Raw genomic sequence first — 17,213 nt, 5'->3', positions numbered from 1 at the left:
TTCACCCTTTCACCCAATAGTTCTTTGGACTAGCATAGAATTCTAGGTTAAAAACCACTTCCCACGGAATTTATAAGGTATTGTTTCATTATACTTTACTTCAGGATGGCTGTTGAAGTCCAGTACCTCTCTCATTTCTGATTCTCTTATTTGTGACCTCTCTAACTAAAATACCCCGAGTAGTATAGAATCTTTTCTTTTATTCTTGGCATTTTGAAATTTCAAAGTTTTTGGTGCTCAAAACTTTAGCTCTGGGAAATTTCTTACATCATCTCTTTGTTATTTACCCCTCAACCCCCCGCTGTTTTCTCTGTTCTATCTTTTTATATACTCCCGTGCGTCAGAATATCCTGGATTGATGTTCACAACAATTTGATATTTTTCTCTCCTGCTTTCTCTTCCTGATCTCTTTATGTTCTACTTTCTTGGAGATTTAAGAAAACTCATCTTAACTCTTCTGCTGTGTATTTAGTAACTTTTATGTGCCAGGTACCATTCTAGGTAATGGGGTCACAACAGTGGACGGTACAGATGTTTAAGTCTCAGCCTGCTTTGAGCTTTACCTTCTAGTGTGCAAATTTCCACTTAATCCTCCTGTTTTTTGCAAGGTACCCCTATTTGTGTTTGTACCCTTACATCTAGTGGCTTTCTGTTTCAGTTTACTCAGGTAATAAAACCTATCCTTGATAAAAGCAGGGGAGGAGCAGTTGCCTGAGCAGGCAGAGTGGGGGCTCCAGGGCTCCAGTGCTTTCCTATAGATTTTCAGTGGTCCTGTATTTTTGCTTAACCACAGAACTTCCTACCCGCTGTGGTACTTTGTATCTGCAATTCCAGGACCTTACCAGGTTTTTACTTGCTTCCCTTCCCTTGGGCCCGCAGAGCAGAGAACGCCAAAACCCAAGACTATTACCTAATGTGTATTTGTTTTTCATTTCTAAAATGTTGTGACCCTCCTTAGCCTGATATTGTCTCTTCTATACAGTCTGCCTTGCAGGCTTATGAGTTTATCTGTCACTCTAGTGTGGTTTTACAAGAGATAGGGAGAAATTCCTATTTAATCCCCCATCTTGAAAAATTCTTATTGGCTTCCAATTAAGGCAGTCTTTTTCAATGCTGGTTAATTGATATCAGAAATTAAGGGTTTAACCTAAATTTTATTCATGATATAGTACAAATATTTTGTTGGAATAATGTGAGCGTTCTATATTTTAGAAATCCCATAAGTCTCTGTATTTTCTTTTTTTTTAAGACTTAATTTCTCTCTTGGACAATCATCATTTTGAAGTAAGAGGTATCACTGAGCATTTTCTTTGAGCCTAGGGGTTGTCTTCCTTCTTTGAATATAAATTGCCCAAGGGTGGCAGGGACTTTGTTTTGTTGATCACCTGTTCTCTGACTCCTAGAAGGGAACCTGACACTTGATGGAGGCTGTTGTTTAAGTGAGTGAATGTTTAATTCTCTTTGACCCAATGTCACATTTACTACTCTTTCAATTTCATTTTGGTGTTGAATAATTTAACATTGGTTGGGGTCCTTGTAACTTTTTCCTTACAGGCCACCTCTTAACATTCAGGAAATGGCTAGCATCAGCGTGAGTGTCAGCTTGCTGTATAGCTTCCCATTCACAAGCATGTTTACTTTAAAAGAATCAGTTTCTTACACATCTTATGCATTTTGTTGCAGAATGATTAATTAAAGTCCATGGAGGCTGTACACCTCCCTCCACATATACAGAATTTAAAGACAGTTTACTAAGAAATGCACAGCCATGACTAGGAGCGATGAGATTTGAAGGAAGGATAAATAGTTATCCTGTTTTCCATTCCTCCTCTCAGCCTCTATTCCTCTAGTTCTTTAATGTAACATTAAATGTAACAATAGCCGCAGAATGCAACATCTGGGGCTTCAGATGACATGCTGCTTATAAGAGCAAATATTTTAGGTATTTGGTTCCTATTTCTTGACCCTGATTTTTTTCTTAAAAGAAAATTCCTCAAAAATTAAAGATTAATTCCCTCGTAGGACGTAGTTATGAGGAGCCAGAGTGTATCTGGTGGGCGAGCTGGTTTAATATCCTTTTCCTTCTTCCTTGTTTCCTCTTTACCCTAGGTCCTTAGCCTCTACTGTTTCCTTGGCTGCAAGTTAGCCAAGGTGGTGACGAGGCATCTCTCCTTGTTTATGGAGTAAGCATCCCTAGGAACACATATAAGTGAGGTTTTGTCAAGGCTGGTTTCTGTAGGTACATTTGGCTGCATTTTTCCCCAGACCGTCTCCAATTGCTAAGGAGCTCGTTTGGACTGTAATTTCTTGCAGGGCCTCTGTTCTTCTTCTTCCTGCCTGCCTTCGTGATTTGGTAGGGTCCCCAGAAAGCTTTCATGCTCTGATAACTCTGTGGCCCTGGATCTAGATAACAAACTTGGTAAATTATGTGAAAATGTATGGGATGTAGTCAAGCCTTGCCTTGAGGTTGTGAGGACAAGCTTATTAAAATCCTGCCCTTCCGAAGAAAGTTTGTTTTCCTGAAGAAAATGAAGGAAAGAAAATGATGTGTGTTATAAGGTGTAATTTCATAGGGAGATGGCATCTGCTTTATGATTGGGGTTTTTTTTTTTTTTAATTTATTTATTTTTTTCTTTTGGGGTGTTCTGAGGAGGGGTGCTCAGTTTTCTTGTTTGTTTTTGTTGAGACAGAGTCTCACTCTGCTGCCCTGGGTGGAGTGCAGTGGCGTCATTGTAGCTCACTGCAACCTCCAACTCCTGGGCTCTAAGTGATCCTTCTGCCTCAGCCTCCCAGTAGCTGGGGCTACAGGCACGTGCTGCCACACCTGACTGGGTTTTTTAAATTTCTTTTTGGTAGAGATGAGGTCTAACTCTTGCTCAGGCTAGTCTCGACCTCCTGAGCTCAAGAAATCTTCCTGTCTCGGCCTCCTAGGGTGCTAGGATTACAGGTGTGAGCCACCACGCCCGGACCACTATGACTGTTGTAAGATAGTACTAAAAGAAATACTTTGTCTTCACAATTGTAATTTTGCAAATTGGTTAAATTTTTTTTGGTTTTTGTTAAAGATTCAATAGGATAATTATTTTTGGTGTAAGGTATATACAGTATATTCCTACACATGACTTGTATGTATCTAATACCCATAATTCTCATGGGGAATATTAATTGACTTGAATCTAAAACTTTTTATTATGTATCCCAAACTTATTTTCTTTACCAAACTGATATTTTAATATTCAAATTTTATAATTTGTAAGGTCTTATCTATCCGGTATTCAGCACAGGCAATTTACTTAAGTTTTCTTAGCATCTTTTACATTTCTATTTGTTTTGTAGAGTTGTTATAAAGTATTAAATAAAGATGTTTGTAAAGCAGATATAATAAAGACTTAAATATTAGGTCTCTTCCCTAATATATTTGAATAGTGTAAATGGCTTTTTTGGATAAACCACAGAAAGTAATGTTTAAAAGTGAAATAACTAATCATTGGAAATTAAGTCTTTTGGCATCTCTAAATCTGTAGTCTGTTGGTATAAAATCAAGTAATAAAAGGTAGAAGAATCTTTTCTTTTTCAAGTGTGCAGTCTTACACAAAGCTCAGTATCTTGATTGGTTTTCCTATTTTTGAAGATGATCCTAACCTTCAAAATTAAGCCACCCTGTCTTGTGAACTTCTTATTTGATTTTTAATGTATATGCCCTTTTTCAGGTATATCAAGCATCTGAGGACAAAGGCCTATGCCTCAATTTTTTTGAATTACCAATGCTTAGTACTTTTTTTTTAAATGGATTTTAAGCACTGAATGTTTGTTTTTTATAGTTTCTTAGATTGGGCAAAAAGCCTAATTTTCATTGAACATTTGGTGTTATAAATGGCATTCTACCAGTGAAGCCAAAAAATACATGGTGAGGCTCATTAAAATCTTAGTTCTGAGTGTGGAGGTTTGAGTCTGGTTTGTTCACTGCTGAACCCTCTCAGTGCCCAAAATAGTCCCTAACCCACCGTAGGTGTTGAATGCTAATGGTTGAATGAGTGAATCTGGTGGGAGGGACTTGATCTAATATTTAGACTGTGTGATGGAGAGCATGCTCCATTTCCAATGTCTTGCCTAGTAAGAGGGGACATTTAACAAATTTCACAGGGCTATTAGAAAGATTTCAGAAAATATTGAATGTGAACTTGGAAAAATGTGAAGTGCTGTATAAATATACCAGGACATTCCAAATAGGCAATTCTTTTTTTATTCAGAAATTGAACCTAAAAAAACAGAAAATTGTCTTTGGCTACTTATACTTCATAGAAAACTAATGGCATTTTCTTTTTCGGGGTTTTTTTTTTTTTTTTTTCTATAAGTGTACTTCTTAGAGTTAGGGATCTTAAATTGAAAGTTTTTAAGTGTAGTTTATTCAACAGTAGTAGAGAATTCAAAACAACCTCTTTAGTTGGTTCCTTTTCCATTTCTTCTTAGACCTATATGTATTTCATTTCTGACACGCCCATCTTTATTCTTTCTACTCCCCTTCACCCCTTTAGAATAAACATAACAAAACCCCATGGGGCTTTCATGGGTAGGATTAACTCACATGATACCCTAAATTGAAATAAGGCTAGAGTCTTTGGTAAATCCATGTCAGGAGGCCGGGATGTTAAATAACCAAATAATGATCAAAAGCTTATCTAAGTAATTTGAAACACCCAATATGTGGCTCAGTTAATTTGGGGCCAGTTAATAAAAGCTTATCTTGACTTTAGATACTCGAATGTCCATGACTATTGTATCAGGACAGGTCACATTTGAGGAGTGTGGGTCTAGTTTTCACAAATAGTGTAGCCCTGCACATTTGCTATCTTGGGTCATGTTTCACTGTAACCATCTCTCATTTCCTTTGGGATTATATGCTAAGGAAATGTGAATAGATACCCCCACTTCACTGAGTTTTTCTTTTATCTTCTTATGGTACCTGTTTCCATTCTTGTTTTCATTGTTATGATGGAGGGTTACTCTAAATTTAGCCAATGAAAAAGCAAGTTGTGGACTAATCCAAAATTCTGAAGGTGGCCCTTTCATTTGTTAAAATCCACACAGATTGAACTGAGACATTACGCTTATCAAGCGTCCGTCTCCTGGAACCTGTCCAGTTTCTCCTTGCATGGCCTGAGATGCTATCTCTACCAGCTCACGTTTCCAGTCTTGAGGTGCTCTGTCAAATTTGGAGCACAAAATTAAAACTTAGTCTGTGGGGTTCATTTTGGGTAAGCTTTGCAAAGGATTCTTTTTCTCATTGGAAAAACAATTGGAATCATAATGAATTTTTTGTGCCAAGACAGGGTCTCCTGACCTTTGTTATTAGTCCTGTGTGTTAGAAATCGAAAACACATTGTCATGGCTGTGGGATTCTATCAAATTTTTGTGTTGCTTTTCTATTTTATTCAGAATAACCCCAATACATTTGCTTCAGTATCGTGATTGACTTAGTACAGTAAGTAACAAAAAATTAGGGATTGTGCTTCTATGAAATTTTCAGGTTTAGTCCATTATACCCAGCAACCCGGATATTTGTTTGCCAAATACCCTTAAACAATCCTTCCTTCCTTTCTTTTGCCAGTTATGCATGTATTCTAAGTGGTTTTTGTTTTGTATTTCCACCATGATTAGAAAGGTGTTTATTAAAATATACAATAATATTAATAGTTCCAATGAATTTATTATCAAGATGCTATTTTATTACTTACTCCCACCAAGGAAGAAAACAAAACAGTAGAGATTCTTCCAAAGTAGTTGTCTGTTAGTTTCATACTGCCGTGACAGTTGATTAAATGTGACTCTATGCCAGTGAAATTAGTTTTATTTTGGTAAGTGTTTGTACCTATTTCTTGGAACCTCTACAAAACAGGCCTGAGACACGGGGCTTGGTCAGAGATGATTAGAATGTATGAACTGTGTAGAGTACATTCACGGTGCTAAGTACTAAGGTATTTAGGTACAGGCACAGGGCAAAGTAGTAAGAGCGCAGTGACAAGCAAGATGAGCTCGGTGCCTCGCCTTTGGAGCATGCAGACTAGTGCAGGAGACAGATGACACAGATAGCAGCTCTTGTTCTTTTACTTCCTCTCCCATAAAAGAAGCAGGATGGTGCTAATGGGAGACCTAGCTAAGGGGTATGGTCAGAAAATACTTTCCCAAAGATATGATGCATCACTAAGGACTGAGAGTCAGTGGGAGTTAAGCCGGTAGCTTGTGTGTGTGTGTGTGTGTGTGTGTGTGTGTGTGTGTGCTGGTCGGCATGCCGAGGAATAGCATCCCAGGACACAGGAACAGTGCGTGGAGAGACCCTGCAATGGGACGAGGCGTGACATGAGAGGAACTGGGAGGTTGTCATGGAGGTGGCGTAATAGAGGGAAGTGAAGGAGGAGAACTCCTGACCTGAGGGGCTCTAAATGAAACTAGAGATGTATGCAGGGTTTTCAGGGCAGTTAAGGCTTCTGGACTTTATCTTAAAATGTTTGAAAAACCTTTGAATAACTTTAAGCAAAGGAGTGACATGGCTCTGAACAGGTAAGCTATGTGGTATTGTCTGAATTGCCTTGTTTTGAAATCTGGCAAGATATGGAGAGTGAAAGAGTGATTTTAGAAATTCTTTGAAATTGAATAAGGTTAGGCTTTAGCATTTTTTTTTAAGGGTGAGATTCTTTAACTTAGTTAATGTTTTCTTCTGCTTTTCTCATTAATATCCTAAATTTCTTATGTGACTACATGTGAAAAGCAGTAGTTGAAAATGTGGCCAGACTCTCATGACAAGTCACTTTGGAAACATAAGGCTTTGATTTGTTGATATATTCAATTATTTATAATATGAAGGAGCTTTAAACTCTTATATTGTTTCATGTATATGAGTTTTAGAGCTCTTGTTGATTTGTGTTTGTGAGTTTAATTTTTTTCCACTGTCACAGCTGTAAGATTGTATTTCAAGGAACAGTGTGTGTATTAGTGTTTTGAAATTCAGATTTGCAGTCATTGTGCATATGTATTTGTGTGTGTATATGTGTATAAGCATATGCATGCTCAGCCTTATCTTCCATGTTACAGCATTTTCAAATAAGTGAAGTCGAATCAGTAAAGGGTATTGCAGCAGTGGGAGTTGCTGGAATGTGAACAGTGCTACAGATAATGGCTGCAGGTGGTGAGGATGCTTAGTCTTCAGGGTAGAACCAGATATCTATTTTTAAAGAAGGTAGAGAGATCCAAGTATGGGATCCCTACCTCTGATGGAGAAGCAGAACTTGAGCAATTTCAGATGTTCACGTCAGACAGAGCAGGGGGTGGGAAGTGTGTTAGATGATATTCTAAAACCTCCTCCCTCCCTTTGCCACCACCCGGCTGCTGTGTGTCCGGGCACCTCATGGGAATCCTGCTTGTGGAATAATTCACCTATCTACGTGGAGTGCCTGTTGTCGGTTTTCTCTGAAAGTTAGTCAAAGGAATCTCTCAAAAACAGAGATGGAAAATATGAGAGAAGTTAAGGGACAGAATAAAATAGATCCAGAACCTCTCCTGTTTAATAGGAGTTCCAGAAGTAGGAACAGACCATTTAGAGAATGAAATAATCAATAAATAATATTTCTTTGAGCTGAAGGGGAACAAGCCCTCAGGATGAACTAACACAAGAAAAGACCTGCACCTTGACCTCCTGGTTGTTGTAATTTAGATTTTCCAGGGTTAAGGAAAACATTCTAAATGTTCAAAGGAAAAAATAGTTTATCTACAATATAACAGACTCCAGACATTTCATAAGTAATCTTGGATGCTAGATGAAAAATGAATATTGTCTTTAAAGTTTTGAGGGGAAGTAATTTTCAAATTATAATTCTGTACTGAAGTAAGTAAATTATGGGAACAAAAGGAAGAGATTTGGTTATGCAGAAATCTCTGGTTATGCAGAGATTTAGAAAGTTTTACTATTTTATGCACCCCGTTTTAACGGTGGGAGGAGTATAAGGAAAAAGATCGCATGAGATCTAGAAAACAGTGGCTGTAGAGATGACCTAGGAGAAGCACAAAAGGGTGGAAGACAATGAGTTGACCCTCAGGTGTGTGATGGTTTTTGCCTGGTAGGTATGGTCTAGTGCCAAACAGTTACTTTCTTTCTCTTGGTCCTGTCATGTCCAAAAATCACCTTATAACTGTCCTAATCACAGATATAAAACAGAATGAGAATCCAATAAACATTAACAATGTGAAAATAGAACTAACAAATCTGGAGATGAAAAGTAAGAGAAGGCGAATGTGTATTAAATGTCTAACTTTTCATGGCAGGAAATCAGATGCCAACAAGGCAATGCTTGGTTTGTCTACTTAAAGTTCTATCTAACTAGATAATTGCCTTCAAATTCTGGAAAACAAAACTCCTGGAAGGTGAGTCTGGGCAGGGAGGGACAAGAAACTCCCGTATTAGACCTCTGTGTCTATTTTAATCCTTCGTGTGCAGGTATTTTAATTTAAAAAACCATGAATGGGTTAGGGTTAGGGCCAAAAATGTTTTTCCCTTGGTCAAAACTCTAAATTTATATACTTAATTTCTACCACCTCAATATTAGTGGGTCGGAGGCCTTTTTTGCCACTGGAATATAAGCCACACATATTGTGTCCTTAACTGGAAGAAGAGTGCCCAGAAGATACCGGAGAGGAAGCTTTATTCAAATTCCATTCTCATCTCCTCTATTCAGGAACTTACAGTGCTTTCTAATAGTCTGCAGGGCTTGGATTTCCCACCACTCTGTGCACAGTCATGGGCGTGGGGACTCTAACTGGCCATCTAGTCTATCCTTACTTTCCGGGGAAGGACCCCATCATTCTCAGACATGAGATTATTCAGCCCATTTCTCCATAGAATTAGATTCTGTAACATCTTTCTTACCTCGTGATTGCAGTCTAGAACATGGAAGTTATTCCAGCTGGTTGTCAGCTTGCATTGTGGCTGTAGTCGAAATTGAAAGCAGCTGTCTGTAATCTGCTTGACAACATCACATTGTTGACAAATTATTAGGCCACTCTTTTCCCTTGTTCTTTTCAGATTAAATTATTACTTTCACACAGACCTTCTTCTCACTTTCTGTGGCCATTTTTACTGTCCTTAAATTTGATTTAAACTGTAGCAGACAGACCTAAGGGTGAAACGGCTTCTATAAAAGGGAATTTTTAAATATGCCTTTGAAGTCTAATTACTGCTGAGGTTTTTTTAATCTCCTTTATTAATTGCAGATGGGAAGTCTGACTTGTGAAGTTGCAGAGATCACTCTGGTCCTGGAGAACACTGGATTTGATCTGTGTGTGCTTAAAGCTGGCATCTTACCTTCAGTTTTGACCAGTGATTAAGTGGAAACAATTTGATAGGCCATACGGTGTCCCCTTCCTGACCCTCATTTTTCAGCTCTAGGTTTATAGAAAAGTTTTAATACTTTAATTATGATGATTAGATACTTTAACCATTAAGATTATGTTAACTTTTAAAACCTAGGAAACATTTGACCTGTTAAATTCAGTTCTAGGAATAACTGTAATACTCTGATCTCTATGGAATAAATGTTATTAAATAATACTCCTTAATAAACATTGTGAAATTTTGTAACTCTCATTCAACAAATATTTATTAAATATTTACCTGCCAGTCAACAGGAGTACATAGCCCCTTAGTTACTTCCAAACCAAATATATTTTAAAGCTTAATCCTAATATTGAAAGTGACTTTCTAGATTAGCTGTGGATATTAGTTTTATAGATGAACTCTTTTCCTAGATGTTTCTTAAAGGTGGTGTAAGTCATGTTTTTATAAGTTATTACATTTTGAACATAACTGGAAGTCTAAATATTGAGTGCCTGTCATGTCCTGGGATCATAGGTACTCACACATACATATCATGGTTACTGATTTTAAATCATTGCATTCGTCATCATAGGTTGCATGAACAGGAACTATGGGAAAAGATTCAAATTAACTTTCTAATAAGTTTTGTTAGCTAAATTTGAAGATTGTGAGACTCGGGCATAATGCCTAACTTACCCTGATGATATAGTACCCAAGACTACCATTTAGGGACATTGACTAGTTCTTTGGCCCTTCTCCTTATACAAATACACTGACAAATATATTACAGTTGAATCCTTTTTGTTTTGGGCAGGTTTGGGAAAGAGAGCACTGAACACCTGTTTCAAAGTAGCAGTAGGACTTCCTAGACCCCATATGCTTATATATCAGGTCATGGAGCGCTGTGGAGAAATGAATACTGCTCAAGTTTACCCGATAAAAAATAGTGGATCAGATAAGCACAAACCGTATGTTACTGCTCCAGGGGGTTTGCTCAGCTTGGAGCAGCACTTACTTGCTGTGAAATTATAGCCTCTCCAGAAAACTTTTATCTCAGTCTGTACAGTTAGAACTTACAAGTGAACCAGTGAAATATTATCTTCACTGCAGTTTTTGAATTCCTCCGTTAAAGTTTAATCTAAATGTTTGAGTGCATCTGTGTGCCCAGCATTTTTGTAGGCTTCAGGTATGTAAAGATAAAATAAGATCACATAGGTCAGGAAGTGTATACTTGAGAGGATGGTTTATAGAAATGAAGATCTTGCTCTGGTGGTTCATGGGTTTAGGTCAAAATGCTGTGGTCTGGGTAAAGCTTCCTGCCAATTTAAGGGAGAATAAAAAGTATTGAAAGAGCTGATATCTCCTTTCCCGTCCACTGCTCTTAGATCCCTCTGTAACTGGTAAAGGACCATGCAGTTGGATCCTTCCATTTGGCTCAGAACTGAGGCCTGCGTGCCTGCCTGTTGTAAAAAGAGAATGAAGTAGAAGGATCAAAAGTCTGTTACCCTTGCCTTCTTCCTTCTCCCTTACTTTCCAAGACTCTGTGGTAATGAACATCATTATTTAAGACTCAAGATACGACTGACCTTAGGAGCCTGTGGTTTTGAAGAAACCATTTTTCTTAAAAATGTGGCATTCAGGACATTTGTTTTCTCTGAGTTGGTCTTTGGATAAGTAAGTGAGAATTGTTGACCCGATGGAACTGTTGTGAAGGATCACAGCTCAGTACTTTGTTTCTGAGTTGGTGGTATCTGAGGAAAGACTAGGTCTGTGAAATTGTCTAGATAAGCTATGATGTAAAAAGTGTGCCCATCATTTTGAGAAAACTGGGTTATACTTACTAAGAATTAGAAAAAGAGTCCTACAGATTTTCTTCTCCCACCTAGCTTCTAGAACCTTTGCCCTCAGAATGTAGAGCATGTCTTTGCTACAGTTTGCTATAACTTTTCACTTAAAGAACGCAGTATAGTTTGTGAATGAGTGCTGCGGGACTTTCCCCTTTGCTCACCAAAGCCCTATTTATTACCCTCCCACAAACATGACTTTTTCTTTCTCAGCAGAGACACACTCTGACAGCGGAGATCACTATGAATTAAGATGTTATGATTTGCTCCAAATCTCAAAACCAGCATGTAGCAGGGTAAAGACTGGAACGCAGGTCCCAGGTTCTGACTTCAATATCCTTTTAGTCTTTTGTTGGTCTTTATTACAATATGTTACAGAAAAATCACGGTAAAGAAGTAGATCAGCCATCGTTGTGATGTCTCAGCACCTGACATATCCTAGGCAGTGCTTTCTAGTTCTCCATGTTCAGCCGTTTCCTTGTTTCCAGTGTTGGCCATTTCAGACATTACCACGTGAGATTTTTCATTTCAGGCTCTGCCTTCTCAGTGTATTTATTGCCTTCTAATTTACAGATGAAGAACCTTAAACCTACCTGTCTCCTGCATTCTGTACATTCTCACGGTCTTTACTTCCATGTGCCAGAGGAAGAGAGAACATTCCCTTTCTAAGGCTGCTTCCTCTGGCTCATCTCTGTCCCATTTCGCTTGCCTTCAGGATTTTCATTAAGGCCCTTCCTTTTCTATAGAGACCCTTCTCTACTGGTTCCTTTTTTCCATGCCTTCTTGAAGCTTGTTCTCCTCAAGCTACAACCCTTTTTCTCCTTCCTTTTATAGCCATATCTCTTCAAAGATATTTTCTTTTTCATCTTCCATCTGCTTGACCTATTAACACGGGCTTTTCCTTACATCCTCTGTTGAATCTGCTCTCCTCAGTGAACAGGTTTTCCTAGCTAGTAGCCTTTTTTAGTCCTCATCCTGCAGGACCTCTCTGCAGTAGTTGCCACTGTTGGTTATAGCTCCCATCTGGAAACTCTTGCGCATTGGTCTTTTTTCTTTGGGGGTTCCCCTGATCCTTGGGCCTTCTGAAGTCTTCTGTCCGATTGACCTTTTTCAGTCTCCTCTACTGATTCTCTTTCTGTCTACTCTGGGTTGTTCCTTCCTTGAGCCTTTTCTTTTTTCCTTCTATCCGTTGTCCCGTGGTGATTTCATTCATGCCTGTGGCTTCACATAACACTTATTTTTTATGTGTCCTGAGTCTTCCTCTCCAGCCCTCTTTCCTGGACTCCAGCTCCATACTGGGCACCCACACGTAGGCATGTCCAACAGCCTTCTTGAGTTCAGTTCACTTTTTTCTTTTGTTTAAGCATGATTATCTCATGTTCTCTGAGCATTATCTTTGGTTTCCTCCTTTTCTCTACCCCCTATATTTATTGAGTTACCAGGTGTCTCCACTTGGCTCAGATGTGGCTTATTGAAACTGTTCTCACCAAATGTTCTGCTTGTGCTTTAGTTCAGGACTTTGTTGTATCTTACCCAGGTCTTCTCCAAAAGCCTCCTAACTGATCTCCTAGTCATTAGTCTCTGTGCCCATTTAGTTCATCATCTATATGGCTACTTATGTCATCATAAAATGCATATCTGATGTCTTTTACTTTCTCAAAATCAAAATACTGTATATTAAAGTATATACAGTATATAAGACAGTGCAGAACCAAACCTACCAACCTCTCCAGCCCTGACTCTTCTTTCTTTTACCCTATGTGCTTTAGGCCAAACATTTGCCATTCTCTCAACGTACATGGCTCTTTCATGCCTCCATGGTTTCACATGCATTATTTCTTTCTAGAAATGGCATTGTATCCCATGAGATAAGCTCCTCAACCTTCAAGGGCCATATTAAACATAATGTCTTCTGAAGTCTTTGGATTCCCTTGAAGTTAATCATTGTCTTCACCTTTGCTCTGAATGTTCTTCATGGTACTTTTACTGCACTTACAATATCTCATTATATCCCATGTGACTTGCCTGTCTTCTGCAATAGCTTTTCTGTCTTTAGAAATTAGAGTGGGAGGGAGAGGAGAGCAATCACCATATCTTGTTCATCCCAGTACCTGTGGCATCTGGCAACACTGTAGCCACAATAGTTGAGGACAACTCAAATAGATAGACGAATTTGAAAGAGCAGGTGGGGGCACAGGGGCCAGACAGACTTTCCAGCATGACTCTGGAGCAGTGAAATGCTGTGGGCCTCTGTGGAAGGTATTTAGGTAACTATTGTAGAACTTTAATGTTTTTTTACTGTCTCTTGGTAAATGTTGAATGAAGGAGTGACTACTGAATGTCATTTCCTAGTGCTGAGTGTCTGACTCATCCTGGAGCACTACTTTTTTTTTGCTCAATGGTATATACGACTTTGCTTATGAAGAATTAAATGATAACTGGGTAGCTCCATAAGGCAGAACCTGGACTTGGGAATAACAAAAGAGAATATAAATTTGGTTAGCTGAGAAGAGAGCCATGAACAAAGAGATACAAAACCATAACTTATTTAGAAATCAGTGTGTGAAATTTAGTAAAACATCTAAAATTTGCTGTTAATGGATTTTTATCAGAATTATTAAAAGCTAAAGAGAAAACATTTATAGGGCTGCTTTAGACTTTTTTCTCCACCCCACGCTGATCCCCAGGATCATTACACCCTTATGGAGCGATGGTTTTAGATCGCCTGCTTTGAGTGAGAGACTAATAGGATGTGGCAAATTAGAGTGAGCCAAAGTCTCTGCAAGCTGCAGTTTTGCTTATTCGTAGATGAGAAAGGAGAAAAAGGATTGGAGAAGTAGAGAAGATCAGGGCTTGTATCCTAGGGTCAAGAAATGTGGCCCTACTGTTAGAAGCCACTAGGAAGGGTAAGGGTACTGCCCTGCAGCGCTTCCTAACCCAAGTCAGATGTTACATAATTGACAGAGTGTATAGAAATTCCATTAGACACAATTGCAGCTGTTTGGTAACTGTGTCTTTGATTTTAAAACATAGTAGCGTTTCAAGATTTCAAGGAAACTTTGTTTCCTTCTTGCATGGTTTATTGTCAGTTAGTGTGCTTGGCATAATCCTTCATTTTAACTGTGCCGTGCAACATTGTAGGAGCTAGCTCACCTTAGACAGTGACTCCTGTTGAACTAATTTTGATGTGTGAGTTACCCCAGTCATGGGTGCTAGCCAATATAATAATCATTTAACTGGAACTCAGAGGATTGATACACATAAAGTTCAACTAAGTAGCTATTAGAAAATATTAATAAAATGCTTTTTCAGGTATATTTCTTCACTAAAGCTCTAGCTGGTTTGAAATGTCTAATTATACTAACCGTTGGTTTCAAAGATAAATTATATTTATTTAAGTTTTTAAAAATTGAACAAAGTAATTTAGATGTTGAAACAAATAAAGATATATTGGCCAAAATATTGCTAAATTTTGACCACAAGCAGCACTCATTGCATACTTTGTGTCAAATGTTTTATTAGATGCTGTACTTTCTCTATAGTGAGAAGAAAGTGAAAAATGATTATTTCCAGAATATATTAAAAAGTGGCTTTAGTTTTGAACTCTCTTAGTTTAATACAGTACTAACCTTTTGAGGATCATCACTAAGGTTTTAATTATATCAGTTTTTTAATGTACATTGTCTAATTACTTAAATTTCATTTTGTTTATATGCAGAGACATATATTCAATAAAAATTTGAATATTTACTATATTTACTGTGAGTCTAGGCAAAGATGATCAAGGAATGGTAGGAATGTCATTGTTTCTGGGAACTTTTTGTTGTCAACAGAATAGTCTTCATTGTGGAAAATTTAAGAAATTTAGGTTCTTTCTTAAACCTATCCTGTCACCTGTCTTTTTGCGATTTTCTTGATATTAACATCACTGGAGCATTTATTCAATCTAGTTTCTTTTTTGGTCATATTTTGCTTAATGGTGTACAAAAAGAACTACAGAGATATATTTATTTTTTAACTCAGGCAACTTTGAAGATGTACAAAAAATAATAGACCATTAGGTGCTCTCAACTTATTTTTTTACAGAAAATTGATGTATCAGTGTACAACTTAGTACTTTATTGCATTCATTTTAGTTGAAGATGCTTATTAGACAAGGGAGGCAAAATAGAAAGTTTAACCGATGAGTATGTCTTAAGATCATTTCAGAAACACTCTAGAGGTGAGCATGGGATAACGGGGCAGTCTGTAAGGGCAAAAGTGAGATGGTGTGAAGTATCTTTAAAATCTTGTATTTGATAAAAGCCTCTGTGGTACTTTCGGGGATGAGAGTAACACTTAAAATAACATGACTGGCACTGCTTTGGCAGGGCTGTTCAGAACAGGCTTGCTGAGGGCAGTATTGGCAGCTGGAAGTTTATTGAGGAACAGGTTGCAATATTTTGGGGTGGGGTGAATGCTTTAATAAGGAAATTGCAGCAGAACTGCAGATCAACAAAGAGGTGATCTGGGAGGCAGTTTAGCTTAAGATGTTTGGGAAAGAAAACCATGCCAAATAAGATGATTTAATCAATGCATTGTCATGTTTGAGGCTATTCTAGGGGCTGGAATGAAATGAAAAAAATACATAATCCATTGCATCTCCAAGTCTGAGAAGCCCTTTTTCTCATAGATAGAACTTTGGAGTAGGAATATAGGGGAATTTATTATTCAGAAGTTTATCACTCATTTTCTCCCTTGGCAAACTTGTCTTACTCCTTTCTTAGGGTCATTTTGGCCATCCCTGAGCCTCTCAAATAATTTAACGTCTTTATATGAAAAGAATCTGTTGAAATAATTGAAGAAGACAGAATAGTCCTTTAAAAAACCCTTTCATTTGTTTTATAAAACTTTTTCTTTATAAAAATGCTTCCTCTCATAGTTCTTCAGCTGCACGGTCAGGAATAACTAGGATGCGCTAGCTTCCACTCCTTTTCCACTCTCCTCCTCCACCACCACCTTGGGCATTAATGGAACATTATTGTTTTGTTAGCTTGCCTCTGCAGTAATTCTCCTCGCTCTTCTTAAAAGCTTCAATGCCAAAGAACAGTGTTGAGCATTCTTTCTTGCAATAGACGCTAATTGTGTTCTTAGTTGGGATCTTGCTGTCATAGCCACAATAACTGTGCCATTGTGTGGGAAGGCTGGGTCACAGCAGTTATTGTGCAGAGTAATGAATGCTGTTTACTTGTAATGTGTTGTCGCCTGCATCTGTGGGTGAGAACACGAAGTTACTGTAATTTGCCTGGCAAGTGATCAAACTGGTATAAAATAACATCATCTGTGAAGCAAGTTAGCAGTCACAAAGAACTATTGACCTTTTTTTAATATAGAATTTTTAATGAGCAACTTTGAATAATAGAGATTGAAGATGTGAGAACAGCGACCTAGTGCTTAGTGTATTGCATTTTGTAGTTTATTTTGTAGTGTATTTGTGGGTCAGGTTTACCTGTGTAGAAGTGAAGGAACTAGGGGTGTCTATCTGTGCTCTGGCTCAGATTGGAAAGAGCTGCTTAACCATGGTAAATTACAGCTTGGATAAGTGACTGTGTGTCTGGTGTCAACGGCTTCCTGGCAGCATCCCTTCATAAAACCTGTGGATTCTGAATGCAAATGCAGAGTATATCACTGTGAATGCAGTTTCCTTGCCCAGTTGTTTCATTTCTACATAAAGAAAAGATATTTTTCATGTTAATTGTTGGAATGTGATGGTACTTAAGAATTCTTGCTGAAGTAAAATGAAACATTTTGCTCTTTTAAGTAATCTTGATGGTATTTTGCAAGGATCTTAAAAATCTCAGTTTTGGAACTGATTATTTTCTTGAATATCCACATCCCATGGTTTCTTCCTCTCCATCCCACTGTCCAATTTTAAGCACTCTTTAGCTATTTGACTGCTCATTAGCATTGCTCATTAAAAGTTATCCGGGGAATGCATGTTAAAGCAATCCTTTTTTATACATGTT

General features: G+C 37.9%; 1 protein-coding gene across 7 annotated transcripts in view; it reads left to right on the top strand.

Annotated features, from left to right (window-relative positions):
- Window positions 1-17,213, top strand: part of SLAIN1 (SLAIN motif family member 1) — a 52,368-nt gene that overhangs the window by 17,186 nt on the left and 17,969 nt on the right. For 4 of the 7 annotated variants that reach the window (XM_069467132.1, XM_069467130.1, XM_069467131.1 and 1 more), the window contains exon 1: window positions 16,543-16,769. The exons of the other annotated variants lie outside the window; for them this stretch is intronic. The gene's annotated coding sequence lies outside the window, so the exon portion shown is untranslated. Of the gene's footprint in view, window positions 1-16,542; window positions 16,770-17,213 lie in introns of those variants that run through there. 7 annotated transcript variants of the gene reach the window in all.

The sequence above is a fragment of the Eulemur rufifrons genome, chromosome 4 (genome assembly GCF_041146395.1).
Source record: "Eulemur rufifrons isolate Redbay chromosome 4, OSU_ERuf_1, whole genome shotgun sequence".
Classification (NCBI taxonomy): Eukaryota; Metazoa; Chordata; class Mammalia; order Primates; family Lemuridae; genus Eulemur; species Eulemur rufifrons.
This window is presented reverse-complemented; position numbering and strand designations above follow the sequence as displayed.